We start from the raw sequence: 15273 nt of genomic DNA, 5'->3' as shown, positions 1-15273 counted from the left end.
CTCTTGAGAGTAATTTCTTAATAAATCATTTGAACAAGAATTCTCACCCAAGGCTTTGCTTTTAGGGAAACATCTGTAAGACATGGGCCACTAATTTTTATTTGCTTAGGGTGCTCCAAATAACCTTTATATTTGCATTGTATTGATTTTTATTAGTTAGTTTAAAAAAATATATAACAAACCAATCCCTATTTCTCTGAATTTCTGGATTCCTTATATCATCAAAATGAACAAAAACACAGACTTGGAGAATCAGATACTGTGGATATTCAATTTTTTTAAAAACCCTCAAATTACTTACTGTTTTCTCTTAGAACATACCTGCATGGATTAAAGGTTTTGTACTATTTGATGATGCTCCCCTTTTGCACAACACATGTCCCCTTATGGAGAGAAAATTTGCGCTGCTCAGAAGCTAGGGAACCATTAAAGTTAAGGTTGTTCAAACTCATTTCCTTGGGCTCCTAAGTGGGAAGCAGTGGTTGCAAGCCATCCGCTGTTGAGTTGTAAACAAACTCTCTTCGTTTTCCTACATTTAGATACAGTATGTCTTAACATTTCTGGAGCATTTTAGGAGCGTGGCTAAATTCTTTCCATAACCTGCTTGTGATAGTAGTGTGCAAACACTTGAAAGAAGCTGGTATTAATACTGAATATGTATCTACTTAAGTTTTTCAAGGTTATACCCACAAAAAAGTATTCAACATTTATTCTGCCAACCTCAAAACTTTCTCTGGAGACTCCATGCAGACCACAATCAACTCTTGTTCTTTTATCTTTGCATTCAAGCCACAAAGGCAGAACTACAGCAAGTTTTATCAGTAGAGATTGGTGAGATAGGCTTATAAAATTACTGAGAAATTTAAAGTGACTTAGTATGTTCCACACAAATTGACAAGGTTCTCACTTTATCTGAATCTGTACCTTCTATCAATCCATGGGAAAGGAAACTTGAGGTAGGGTGGAACTGAGGCAGGGTCACAGAGCTGTGAAATGAGTTGGACCCAGTGACCTGCAAAACCCAGCTGCACCAGGCTAGGACCCTAGGCTCTTTGGGAGATTGTTCTAAGCATTCACCATTGTTTCCAACACAAATGAGTGATTACATGGTAGTGTGTTACTTGGGGATTACATGAGTATACTCGTATTAGTAACAAGAGTTGGGAAATTTTGCCTGGAATTTAAACAGAGTCCTTCTTTTGATGTCTTATCTCCCTTCCCAAAGGTTGAGTGTGGAGGTTCTCAATTCCCACTGACTGTCTCTCTAAAACTTTTGCACCACAAGCTTGGTGCTGAGTCACCACTCTTGTAAACCTATTTGGAGTTAAAAATGTGCTGTGTTCTCAGCTTCTTTTCCACCTAAGTTAATTGCAGTATGTGAGAAATTTAAAAAGGCGCTCAAGTTAATTATGTCCCTGATTTTGATTTACAGATCTTGGCAATAAATGCTTCCTTACAATACTTCTTTGAACTACACTGGTTTTCTGGTCAAGTTCCTTGGTCCCCTCTGCACTGTGCACATTTTTATAAATCCCATTACTTAATTCAAAATCTTTGAGCACTCTACCAGAATGGGTCATGAAAACTTGACATATGTATCTTTACTACATCCCACTCTTCCAAAGACTTATTCTAAAACCAGTAACAATCTTTGTTATTCTAAAACCAACCTTGATACATCCTTGACTTTCAATTCATACAGTACTTTCAGAAAAATGTCCTGGAAACTCTCTAGAACTTGAAGCGTAGCAGAATATGCCAGCGCAAATATGACTGTAGGAGATCTGGACATGCCACCCCCAAATACACCACCTTTCTATATTGATTATTTTGAGCTGTAGGCACTTGAAAAGTAAGTGAAGGGAGAGGGCTTCTCTGTACTGCCTTTATCTGCCTAAAGGCATATCCATCAAAAGGAACTCAACTGCCATAAATCCACTCCCTGGGATTTTCATCAACCAGGGAAGACTGACTCATCATTGGAGAGGAGATTACATCTTGATACCACACTCAAAGAAGCTTTGTCACAAACTACCATTCCTCCCATCTATTCTTCTAAGGGCCCTTTCATGTTTCTTAAAAACTATTTATTCTCCCCTAAGAAGCCTACAAATCCTCTCCCCTTTCCCTATTAATGTGGTATTTAAGCCTAAATTCTAAGCCACCCCTTTCAGTTAGTCATTTTCCCCTGGGTATCTCCCATGTATACATGAGGTACACATGTTAATAAACTTCTGTTTTTCTCTTATTAACAGTCTTTTATTACAGGGGTTTCAGATAAAAACTCAAAAGAATAGAGGGAAAATTATCTGCCCCCCCACAAGTCTATATGTTGTTTCTCAATTTCACACTTAAAACATTTGCCTAATACATTTTTCATGGTTCAAAATTTTTCACGGTCCAAACGTCTGCCTCTCTTCAAAAACTCAAAAACACTCTAGCTTTTAGGACCTGAGATAACAAAGAACACAGGGGCTTCAGATTGATTTGAGGCTGGTGATTTCAAGTGATCTGGCCCATCTCCCTTTCTGCCACACCACTAGTGGATATGCCTGGTACTGATTCTGAAAGCAATTTATCTTTTTTAAAAAAATGTTTAAGAATCCTTGCCAAACAACTTGGACTTTCAAAACACAGCACAGGTGACATCTCCTGTAGGAAGTTTTGGAAGGAAACCAACAAAGTAACCTTCTAGCATAGCATAATTCTGGTTCTCTGGTTAAAGTATCAATATTTATCACAAATATAGTTCTCACAAAATGACTCTAGTTGTTAAATCATTACTAAGCATACTGTGTTCTTTACTTGAAAGAATATTTTGTTTCAGTTGAAATAAAGCTGATATACATTATTATGTTAGTTTCAGAAAGTATTTTCTAAATTAAATTATAATTTGTGCTAAGACCATTTTTCTTCATTGGCACATTCCATTAACAATTTAAATGATATGATGGAATGTTCCTTCCAACAGAAATAAAGAATATTTTGATGTAGAAATAGATATAGATTTAGACTTAGATATACACCATGTTGAACAATCTTGGATAGTAGCATCTGCTTCTCTGTTACAGGTTATTCTAGCATTTTTGCCCCTATCAGAGAAAGAAGAGAATTAAAGTCCATAATCATATGATCAAATCAGCCAGGGAAACTGACATATACAGATAGACCTTCACTTTGTGTTTGTCACTGAGGGGTAGACATATGAAAGTGGTTTTTTCGTCTATTAACTTTTATCCAAAATGTATAGGATTTCAGTTTTAAATAGTTGGAGCACTTTATATGGTCACTCGCTGACTGTTTGTAGTCACTTTCATCATAGAATCTGTTCTGTAACTCATCCTTTTAGCTGCTTCTTCCCATTAGGTATTATATTTGGTTTGTGCTTTGGCTTATTGATTAGTACTCTGTGTACAGTTCTGTTATTGGATAGGATCCAGAGTGTGTGTGTGTGTGTGTGTGTGTGTGTGTGGGTGGGTGGGTGGGTGGGTGTGTGTGGGTGTTAGGGCAAAGTTGGGATGGCAGTGGGGGTGGAGGGACAATTACATCCTGTGATGGAACAGGGAAGATAAGAGAGTCTTATGGTGATTTGATTTATTCTTAGGGTCTATGTAAAAAAGGTATTAAGCACTGGCAAGGTTAAATCCTGCATGAATAATCCTAGATTATTTCTAGTATCTATTTATACTAAAATAACTTTTCCATATTATGTTGCAATATAATATGGAATATAATTTATAATATAAAAGCCATTCTCTGTATCTTAGCCTTGTTTTTGTTTTTTTTTTTTGCAGTACGCGGGCCTCTCACTGTTGTGGCCTCTCCCGTGGCGGAGAACAGGCTCTGGACGTGCAGGCTCAGCGGCCATGGCTCACGGGCCCAGCCGCTCCGCTGCATGTGGGATCTTCCCGGACCGGCGCACGAACCCGTGTCCCCTGCATCGGCAGACGGACTCTCAACCACTGCGCCACCAGGGAAGCCCCCTTAGCCTTGTTTTGATGTAGTCTTTTATACTACATTGACCATTGCCTGCTGAAATGATGGAAGACATTAATTTAATAGAATGGTTTTTCTATGCTCCTTAGAAAATATTTATTAATGACATTCTTATCAAAAGAGTGTGTCAAGTTAGAAACCTATCTAAAATTGTCTTAAGAAAATAGGACAGACAGTTATATTTTACAACCAGGAAGGAATCAAGAATCACGTGGACTATTTGACACTGCCAGGGAGAAAGATCTAGAATGGAATAATACGATGGGTGCCTCAGACCAGAGGCACAAGGGTCTGGGTTGGATGGGGATTGTGGCAAATGAGAGAGAAGAGAGTTTGCCAAAGGGAGAGTGAACAGAATCGATGAAATATAGCTCTCCTTTTGCAACCCTGTTTATGCTTTCTTTTTGTGAGGTCAATCATAGTGCATACAAGGAAAGAATTAAAGAAGGGAAAAAATCTGTATTTATGTTTAGCTTACTTATTCTCATGCCTAACATAGTAACTATTGGTGTCTATTGGGGACTGAATATTTGTATTCCTCCAAAATTCTTATGTTGGAATCCCATTCCCCAATGTGATTGTATTAGGAGATGAAGCCTTTGGGTGGGGATTAGTGTCATGAAGGTGGATCCCTCATGAACAGGAGTAGTGTCCTTATAAAGGAGGCACCCAGAGAGCTTTCTCCTTTCTTCCTCAGTCATATGAGGATATCACTAGAAGACTGCGGTCTATGAACCAGGAAGCAGGCACTCACCAGACACCAAACCTGCTAGTGCCTTGATCTTGGACCTCCCAAGCCTCCAGAACTATGAGAAAGACCTGTTTGTTGTGTAAGCCACTCAGTCTATGGTGTTTTTTATAGCAGCCCCAAAAGACTAAGACAGTGTATAATATTTGTAAGTTACTTGAGACCAGGGGCTTTATTTTGATTACTGCTATCTTGCCTTCACCTACAGCAGTGCTTGGCACTTAGATATTATTCAATAAATACTTGTTGAGTGTGTGAAAATGAATGAGTGCATTATGTACTTAAAACATTTCATATATGTATGAAGAAAGGAAGTTACCTCTAACAGACTCACAGGTTCTCTACATTTAAAAGGCCCATCTGAAAATAAAAAGATATACAATCTGGCAGTATTTTATCACTAGCTCCTAACTAAGCTTTACACTATTCAATAGAAATAAGTATAGATAAAAACTCTTCTGTCTCTTGTACATGCAGCCAGAATATTACCTTGAAACACTTTTCTAAGTATAAGAAATGGTGAAAGTTCTGATAGACAGGAGGGAAATAACATATGTTCTGAAGTAAGACTGCTTGGGCTCAAATTCTGGATTCACTGTTTAATAGTTTTGTAACCTTGGGCAAGAGCACACTAACAAACTAACCTTTAGTTAATGAAAATGCAAACTACTAATTATTCCTTCGTGTTGCTATATTCTTAAGATTCTCTAAACAATATTCGCCAAACTTTCAAGATCAGGTATTCCCATCATATTTTGAGCATGCACCCCAATATATGTACCCGTATTTAGTTTCACATTGTGTCCATTTGCAACTGTACTCGCATATTGTCAACATCTTAAAACATGCAGAAAATTAGAAATATAAAAATAGGTGACAAAGACAAAATATACAACTTTATTTATTCTTAACATCTTTATTGGAGTATAATTGCTTTACAATGGTGTGTCAGTTTCTGCTTTATAACAAAATAAATCAGCTATACATATACATATATCCCCATATCTCCCCTTGAGTCTTCCTCCCACCCTCCTATCTCACCCCTCTAGGTGGTCACAAAGCACGGAGCTGATCTCCCTGTGCTATGTGGCTGCTTCCCACTAGCTATCTATTTTACATTTGGTAGTGTATACATGTCCAAGCCACTCTCTCACTTTGTCCCAGCTTACCCTTCCCCCTCCCCGTGTCCTCAAGTCCATTCTCTATGTCTGAATCTTTATTCCTGTCCTGCCCCTAGGTTTTTCAGAACAATTTTTTTTTTTTTTTTAGATCCCATATATATGTGTTAGCATATGGTATTTGTTTTTCTCTTTCTGACTTCACTCTGTATGACAGACTCTAGGTCCATTCACGTCTCTACAAATAACTCAATTTCGTTTCTTTTTATGGCTGAATAATATTCCATTGTATATATGTGCCACATCTTCTTTATCCATTCATCTGTTGATGGACACTTAGGTTGCTTCCATGTCCTGGCTACTGTAAATAGAGCTGCAGTGAACATTGTGGTACATGACTCTTTTTGAATTATGGTTTTCTCAGGGTATATGCCCAGTAGTGGAATTGCTGGGTCGTATGGTAGTTCTCTTTTTAGTTTTTAAGGAACCTCCATACTGTTCTCATAGTGGCTGTATCAATTTACATTTCCACCAACAGTGCAAGAAGGCTCCCTTTTCTCCACACTCTCTCCAGCATTTATTGTTTGTAAATTTTTGATGATGGCCATTCTGACTGGTGTGAGGTGATACCTCATTGTACTTTTTTTTTTTTTTTTTTTTTTGCGGTATGCGGGCCTCTCACTGCTGTGGCCTCTCCCGTTGCAGAGCACAGGATCCGTACGCGCAGGCCCAGCGGCCATGGCCCACGGGCCCAGCTGCTCCACAGCATGTGGGATCTTCCCAGACCGGGGCAAGAACCCGTGTCCCCTGCATCGGCAGGCGGACTCCCAACCACTGCACCACCAGGGAAGCCCTTATTGTACTTTTGATTTGCATTTCTCTAATGATTAGTGATGCCGAGCATCCTTTCATGTGTTTGTTGGCAATCTGTATATCTTCTTTGGAGAAATGTCTATTTAGGTCTTCTGCCCATTTTTGGATTGTTTGTTTTTTTGATATTGAGCTGCATGAGCTGCTTGTAAGTTTTGGAGATTAATCCTTTGTCAGTTGCTTCATTTGCAAATATTTTCTCCCATTCTGAGGGTTGTCTTTTGGTCTTATTTATGGTTTCCTTTGCTGTGCAAAAGCTTTGAAGTTTCATTAGGTCCCATTTGTTTATTTTTGTTTTTATTTCCATTTCTCTAGGAGGTGGGTCAAAAAGGATCTTGCTGTGATTTATGTCATAGAGTGTTCTGCCTATGTTTTCCTCTAAGAGTTTGATAGTTTCTGGCCTTACATTTAGGTCTTTAATCCATTTTGAGTTTATTTTTGTGTATGGTGTTAGGGAGTGTTCTAATTTCATTCTTTTACATGTAGCTGCCCAGTTTTCCCAGCACCATTTATTGAAGCGGCTGTCTTTTCTCCATTGTATATTCTTGCCTCCTTTATCAAGAATAAGGTGACCATATGCACGTGGGTTTATCTCTGTGCTTTCTATCCTGTTCCATTGATCTATATTTCTGTTTTTGTGCCAGTACCATATTGTCTTGATTACTGTAGCTTTGTAGTATAGTCTGAAGTCGGGCAGCCTGATTCCTCCAGCTCCAGTTTTCTTTCTCAAGATTGCTTTGGCAATATCCTATTTTAAATGATTATAATGGTACAAAAATATTTTTCCTCTCAGTACAAATATGAATAGTAAGAATATAGTTTTGTGAGAATGATGTGATTGAATGTTATATTTAATTAAATCTTCATGGATATTAGTCCCTAGTGACTGAAAAAGTGCTAATATCAGGAAAAGAAGTATCAGCTCTGTCATTTTCTTATTGCTCCCTTCTTCATACTTGCCTTATCAGGATTATATACAATTTTATTGAAGGGATATTTTTATGCTACTTACCTATTTTTTAAGGGTTAGTACAGTTTACATAAACTAATATTATCTATGAATACATTTAAGTGGGGACAGAAATGTTTCAATACTTAGCAAAATGCTATAAAAGACCAAATAGTAAAAATGACATCTTCAACACATCAGGATGCTCTGGAGGTATTAGGAATGTGGAACCATATGAGAATCTGACCTGCAGAGCTGTTGAAGGTGTCAGCAGTGATCCATACATTAAAGAGTATAAAAGACTAATTGTTTCTCATTTTAGGTAAAATTAAATATAAATAGAACGTGTTTCCCCACTCCAGTCAATGTTGTTTATATTTGACTTGGAGACCATTGCTCTACTAGGCATAAATATTCCTCTTCCTGCTCTTCTGTCATGGCATACTTTATTATTAATATATTAAACTAACACTAAAAAGAAGCAGGTAATTTTTCCACACGAAATAACATTACTGCAACATAGATCTTTGGAATGTAAATCTCAGAAAATAACATTGGAAATGCACGTACAAGTTAATCTTGTGAGCCTTCATGCAGATTTAATTCTGTGATTATAAGTGGAAATGTCTTTTATTATAGCTGGAGGAATGATCAACCTAACCCCAATAGGTGAACACAAAATCTACTGAACTGTGCGACTATTGAAAATAATGATCTGAAATGTATTTTCTTTCCAGTAAAAATGAAAGTTATTTAGGGAAGTAAAATATAAAATTGCGTGTAATTTTTCTACCGTATTCGTATTTTCCTACAGCTTCAAACGGTAGCATTTATAGGGCTTCCTGGTGACTCCTTCAAGTTGGCTCATGATTGTTACATAAAACTGCACTTAAAACAACGTCTATTATTTAAGGCAATATAATTTGGGGCAAATATTTTTAACTTCCCTAGACCTTGATTTCCTAGCCAGTAAGATAAGAATACAAAAAAGAAGCTATTCATACCAAGTATGAACTAAGAGAGATAACACATATAAATAACCTGGCACAGTTCCTGAACTCTAACTGCCTTGTCTTCTTGAAGGTTCTGACACTATCTGTGTCTGTTTTGGGTCTGTTTGCCATAGACCTGTTTTTTCCCTGCTCTGCTCTGTGTGGCAGGATGCTGACCTTTACATGCTGTTTCTCAGGCTCCTGTATCACCAAGTATCCAGTAGGGTCTAGTCAATGGGAGACACTCTGGGAAGATTGGAAGGCGGAAGAAGGAAGACTCACCCCCTCCCTATGCCTCAGGCTGTGGGTCCTGCAATTACCACAGCTCTTTCAGTGGCCTCAAGTACCCCCTGGACAGGCTTCTCTTGTTCCAGCTGCTGCTGTGTGAATCCAACCCATGGGCTCCAGTAGCCTACTTCCCACTGTCCTCTGACCTTGGGGTGGCAGTAGCTTTCTGTAGCTGCTAATCAGAGTTGCCTCACTGTGCTGCATTTAGCTTCTCTGCTCTCTTATCATTGGTGTAAGAAAATCCTTAGGTTGAAGTCCCTCTTTCTTAAAATCTCAAATACTTTCTGCTTTCAAGTTAGTCCTAGTATTAGTTTTCTATTGCTATATGCCAAATCACTCAAATTCAGCAGCTTAAAAGAACATCCATTTATTATCTTACAGTTAGTCAAAATTCCATGTGGGCTCAATTGGGTTCCCTGCTTATGATCCCACAGGGCTGAAACCAAGGTGCTGGGGCTGGGGTCTTATCTGGATACTCTGGGAAGAATCTGCTTCCAAATTTATTTCATATCCTTGGCAGAATTCAGTTACTCACAGTTATAGATATTCCTTTCATTGTCATCTTGGGCTGCTCTCAGTCTTGGCTTCCCTCACCACCTGGGCCCTCCATCTCAAGGATGGAAAATGTTAGTTCTTCATATCCTATTCCTCTCATACTCTGGAAACATCTGAGGTCCTCCTTGCCCATAGCTGGAGAAAATTATCCTCCCTTAAAGGGCTTATGTGATTAAATTAAGCCACTGGGATAATCTTTCTATTTTAAGGTCAACTGATTAGTAACATTAATTGCATCTGCAAAATTCCTTTTGCCTCATAAGGTAATTTAATCAGGGAAACAACACTGGGGAAAAGGACATCATAGAATTCTGCCTTCCACAGACATTAAGTGAGCCATCACTTCTGGCATTTGCCAGGTTTGTGTCCTTGAGCCAATAATTTAACCTCCAAGGGCCTTAGATTCTTCATTATAAAATGTTTATAAATAAGAGAGACAATCTGATTGCTGACATCTGGTTCTACAATACTATTGCCAACATTATTTGGGCCAGCAGGAAAAGTAATGTAGGGCTTGCTATCTTCTCTTGTGTCCCTTTCAAGGAGAAGCATTTTGATTTCATTTTGAAAAGAGGAGAATTTTGTTCTACTAGAAACAGTTCTTAGGTATGGTCACAATGGAAAATGTTTATATTTAAATTGTATTAACTTCCATATTTACAAGTGAGTTGCTCCTTCTTCTTTTGGTGTTGTCAGTGCTGCTGGAAGTTCTGACATGAATCATTCAGCCCCCCATGTCAGCCTTTGGGGTGGTGCTTTGATGTGATGGTGAACTGGAGACTATAGAAGGGTGGATCTCAGGGGAATGGTTAGAGGAGACTCAGTCTCAGATGACAGTGCCAGCCCTGGGGATCTCAGGCATGCCACATAACATCTCTGAACTTCAGCTGTATCATTTGTAAAATGAAGAAATTCGAATTGGGGGGTCTTAGGGTCCTGTAAGTTTTAACAATGAATGATCTTCCTCCATCTTAAATCCTTGGCTGTAATAAAACATAGTGACCATAGGTATAATGAAATAATAAGTTTATTAAATTCTCAGGTAAAAAGAAAGCTGACTACTTTAAGCAGAATCATTTGGAAAATTATTATTTTTTAAATGAGCTGATTTATTTATTTCATTTATTTATTTTGGTTGTACCAGGTCTTAGTTGTGGCTCCCGGGCTCCTTAGTTGCAGCTCACCAGCTCCTTAGTTGCGGCACGTGTGCTCTTTAGTTGTGGCATGCATGTGGGATCTAGTTCCCTGATCAGGGATTGAACCCTCATCCCCTGCACTGGAAGGCGGATTCTTAACCAGTGTGCCACCAGGGAAGTCCCTGGAAAATTATTTTTATTAAATAATTTCAGTGTATAGTTTTGGATGCTATCATTCTTTTTTTTTCCATAGATCTAGTCTTTCTAGATTTTAAAAAAACATATAGTAACACACCACCAAATGGTAGTCATGTAATGCCCCCTTCTGGCTAAAGATCAAAGTGTAACCTTTCTCTGCTATGGCAGTATCTGAAAATTTGCGTGTTCTTAGTTATTTTCTATACATTTACTTTTGAGTATCTGTTTCAACAATTTTTAGTCTGTTTAGTCCTTACTAACTTGAAAAATAAATGTTTTGTTAATAATGTATGCATTTACCTGCTTAGCAACTCAATTTAATATACATAGGCAACTTCTTAAAAATCTTGGACTATAATCTGTCTAGTTGGGATATCTTTACTGCAAAAATTAATCAACTTAACCAGACCCACATTTTACATTGCATTCCTAAAAGACAAAGTCATAGACAACTTCTAAAAACAACAGGATATTTTTATAATTAAGTTTTTCAATATATTTGAGTTTCTGCCTCTAGATTTGTGTGGGAGTTAGCTAAATGATTTGTGCTGCTCCCTAATCAAGGCAAACTCTCTGTGATATTATTGTACCATTACTTTTCTTACAGCTTTCACTATCTAAAATGTGACTATCAACCCTTAGGGCCACATCAGAATCACCTGGAGGTATGAGGGGGAGACTGAAGTTTCTCCATTGATGAAATGTGTGGTAGTCTTCAGAAGTGTTGGGACACTTTTAAAGCATATATATAAAAATATAAATATATATAATTTAGTATCTAAATGTGGGCTTTTGAGGGTGAAAGAATCATTAACAATTATACCAGGATATTAGCCTAAACTAGGGCTATTGAAGGTGAGGCAGAAGTGGGGTCACTGTATTTATATTTTTAAATTATCAGTTGGAATAATAGGAAGCTGAGAATCATTGCTGAAATTCTGTTTTTACCTTTATTTTCAATGGTGTTCCTCATCTTCAATTTACGATTTCTGTTGTACGGCAACTAGAAAGCATATTAAACACTATATTCTCCTTGGAGCCAGATGGCCTAGTTTCAAACTCTGACAAATTTCTTAATTTTTCTGTGCCTTCATTTCCCCAACTGTATGTGGGAATAATAATAATACTTACCTTATATGGTTGTTACAAGGATTAGAGGGTTGACAATCAGTAAATATGTGGTTAACATTTAGAATAGTACCTGGAGCATAGTAAACCCTATTATTAATAATAAAATTATTAGTGTCTATGAATGAATGATAATACATTTGAATTTTTAAAAAGTATGAGCTTTTCAGGTTTGCATTTATTTCAGGAAAGCACTTTGATAGGCAGCCTCTAAGACGGCCCCCAGTGATCCCTGCCAGCTGGTATTCACGTTGCAGTGTAATTCCCTCCCCTTGAGTGCACACTGGACCCATTTCGAATGAATAGAAAAGACAGTGAAAGTGGTGGGATGTCTCTTCTGAGATTAGGTCACAAAAAGACTGTGACTTGCATTTTGCTCTTGCTCTCTCACTGTTTCTCCTCCTCTCTTGGATCTTCTGCCCTGAGAGAGAAACAAGATGGCACATTGTGTGCAGCCATATGGAGAGGCCCACGTGGTAAGGAATTGCCTCTGGCCAAAAGTCAGCGAGGACCTGAGGCCTGACAATAGCCATTTCCAGTAGCAAAGTGTAATTTACAGATAGTAAAGAATCAAAATAAATAGTAGGAAAATGTGATTTCTTCAGTTTCCTTACCCCCCGCCAAAAAATTAAATACTCCATCTTTGTCCATAAATAAATCATCAGAATTTCCAAATGAAGAATAGCTCAGGTTGTGTTTTGAAATGAGGTGATATTTAATTATAAATAAAGCCTTGATAGGAATTCGAGTATGGAAATTAAACTGAATGCATTTGGAGACTAAGCATATAATCCTACAGTTTCATGTCAATTTTACCACTTGATGGAGCTATAATGCCAGATAACACTTCAAACACTGTAGTGTTTACAAGGAAGCAATCTTTTTGAGAAATATAGATAGAATGTATAATCCTAGTCATTAGTTGTAAGTGTTCATTCTAATCATTACTCTTCATCCTTGACAAGCAACTTCTGTAACGTGTCAAAGAGAAAACTTTATATAATCCCGGGCTGTTAGTAGCAGCTAACTTGCTTATTTTTAATTTAGAAAATTTGAGGAGGGTATTCCTTGGAAAATACTTAAATATTTGTACTAGGAAAGATATAATCTAATAAAAATTTAAAGATGAACATTAGGTCTTCTAGATGTCATTGTTTGGAGATTACATGAGAAGGAGAAGTGAACCTTCTTGGAAAGCCAGGCTTATGGAAGATTCCTGAGTCAGGCAGTGGTAGAGGAAGACTGATTTTTGCAAAGAAGAAAGAAGACAAAGTGTGGAAGTGTTGGTCATAAGCAAACATAAAAGATGCACAAAAGATCCATAATCTAATCCTTATAGCCTCTTTTCCCTATTTTATTTTATTCGGTAAATGCAGGTTTGAAATCCTTTATCTGAAAACTTTGGAGCTGACAACACTTTAGAATTAAAAGCTTTTCATATTTTAAAAAAGGAATACAGTATTTATACCATATAGTACATGACATTTCCAGCCATGTCTGAGGTGTCGCTCTTAAATAAACATGCAGTCTCAGGCTAAGTTCTACAGGAATCAGACTTTGAGACAGAGGTTCAGGGAAGGACATTTATCATTCCTTGGCGTGACCCAGACCACCATCCTTGAGGTTTCTGAGCCCCAGGTCACCACGCTTTTCTCAGAAAAATATTACTAAACTTTTCCACTAACCACCAAAACTTGGGAAGGGGACACCAAGAGGTACCCCAATGATCATCTGAATATCAGATATATTGTTCCCTGCCTGCTTTGTATCACTTCTACTGGTGAAAAACGGTCAATTACTCCTACCAGTGTGCTAACTCCACTCACATTCTGGTCATTTGCAAGAGGAACATGACGTGTCTAGGAGGCAACCCTTAGCTGATAGTTCAGTAAGGGCTCTTGCTGTGTCCTAGTGGAAATGTTTCTTTTTGATGGAAGAGTGCCCAGAGTGGCAGGGATGGGAAGCACAAATTTGCCAGGTGAGTCACTGAGAGTGATGATAAGTGGGGTTAATCCTGCTTCTGCATTTTGGTTTCTGGACTTATACATTCTACTTACTGGAGACACACCATCATATAAAGGCCTTTGAATTAAAGTGGACACTAAGTCCTGAAGGAATGGAGTCATTGTAAAGTATCTTCTCTGACCTTCAGCTTAGCCTTCAGCAGGCTATTCCATTTCTGTATCTGGCCAGAAGCTTCTGGATGGTACTGTGTGTGATATGTCTGGTGAATCATGTCATGGGCCATCTACAAACCCCCTTTTCTATAGAATGGTCCCTTTGATCTGACATAATATTACATGGAGTCTTGTAGTGATGAATCATGTTTTATAGACCCTAGGACAATGGTGCTAGGGTCTAGGACAATGGTGCTAGACCCTAGGTATCATGGGTAGGAAAAACGATTCCATAACTGTAATATGTGTCTGTTCTTATCAAAATGAATCACTACACCTTACAAGACAGAAGGAGTCCAATGTATTCAGCTGGCCTCCCGTGACCAGTTGGTGACATGTGAACACATCAGCAATGGTCTCTATTGCTGGCACATTGGACATTTTGTGGCTTTGGCAAGTAGGAGCCCATATGGTTGCATAGCCTCCAACTCTGTCATCATGGAAACTTCTTTTCTGTGTCCACTGTGTCAGCACCAGGGTGGCTGATGCCAGAGGCTGGCTTGTGTAAACTGGACAATTCAGTTTTATTTACCAGGATGTTTAGTTCTGCTTTCATGGTGGAGATCTCTGGTGGGCATTAACATGTGATATGAACATCTCCACAATGAGTGACCATTCTCAGATGCCCAATCCCATGTCTCTACCCAGAACTCTTTGAAACTGGTCTTTCAACACTTCTCTTTCCAGTCCCCTGATCAGCCAAGCCATTTCCCACTGTGCATTATTCCATACATTCTAAGCTTGCGCCACTTCTCTGTCCACACAAAATGGATGAGCAGGGTACTGTCTGAACCTCTTCTCATTGAGATGACTTCATATCGTCTCTGTCTTACCCTGAATGAGGCTATAGTGCTGTTGCCACCTATTTCTGTCTTGAACCCACATCCCCAGCTTACCCATTCATGAACCCAAACCCCTTCATAAGCTGTTTGTAAAGGATCTTTGTTGCAGCCATAGATGTGAGCTGAGGAAGAGGCACTGGGTGCGACAGTGATAGATGACATGAGGGTCATTATGATCAGTTGCACCCACCAGGCTTTTGATGGTTAAGCAACACCACTGGCCTTTATTGTTTGGGGACTTTATTCATTTCTACTGTTACCAGTGAGCTTAGTCTT

Source organism: Orcinus orca, chromosome 4, assembly GCF_937001465.1.
Source record: "Orcinus orca chromosome 4, mOrcOrc1.1, whole genome shotgun sequence".
Taxonomy (NCBI): Eukaryota; Metazoa; Chordata; class Mammalia; order Artiodactyla; family Delphinidae; genus Orcinus; species Orcinus orca.
This window is presented reverse-complemented; position numbering follows the sequence as displayed.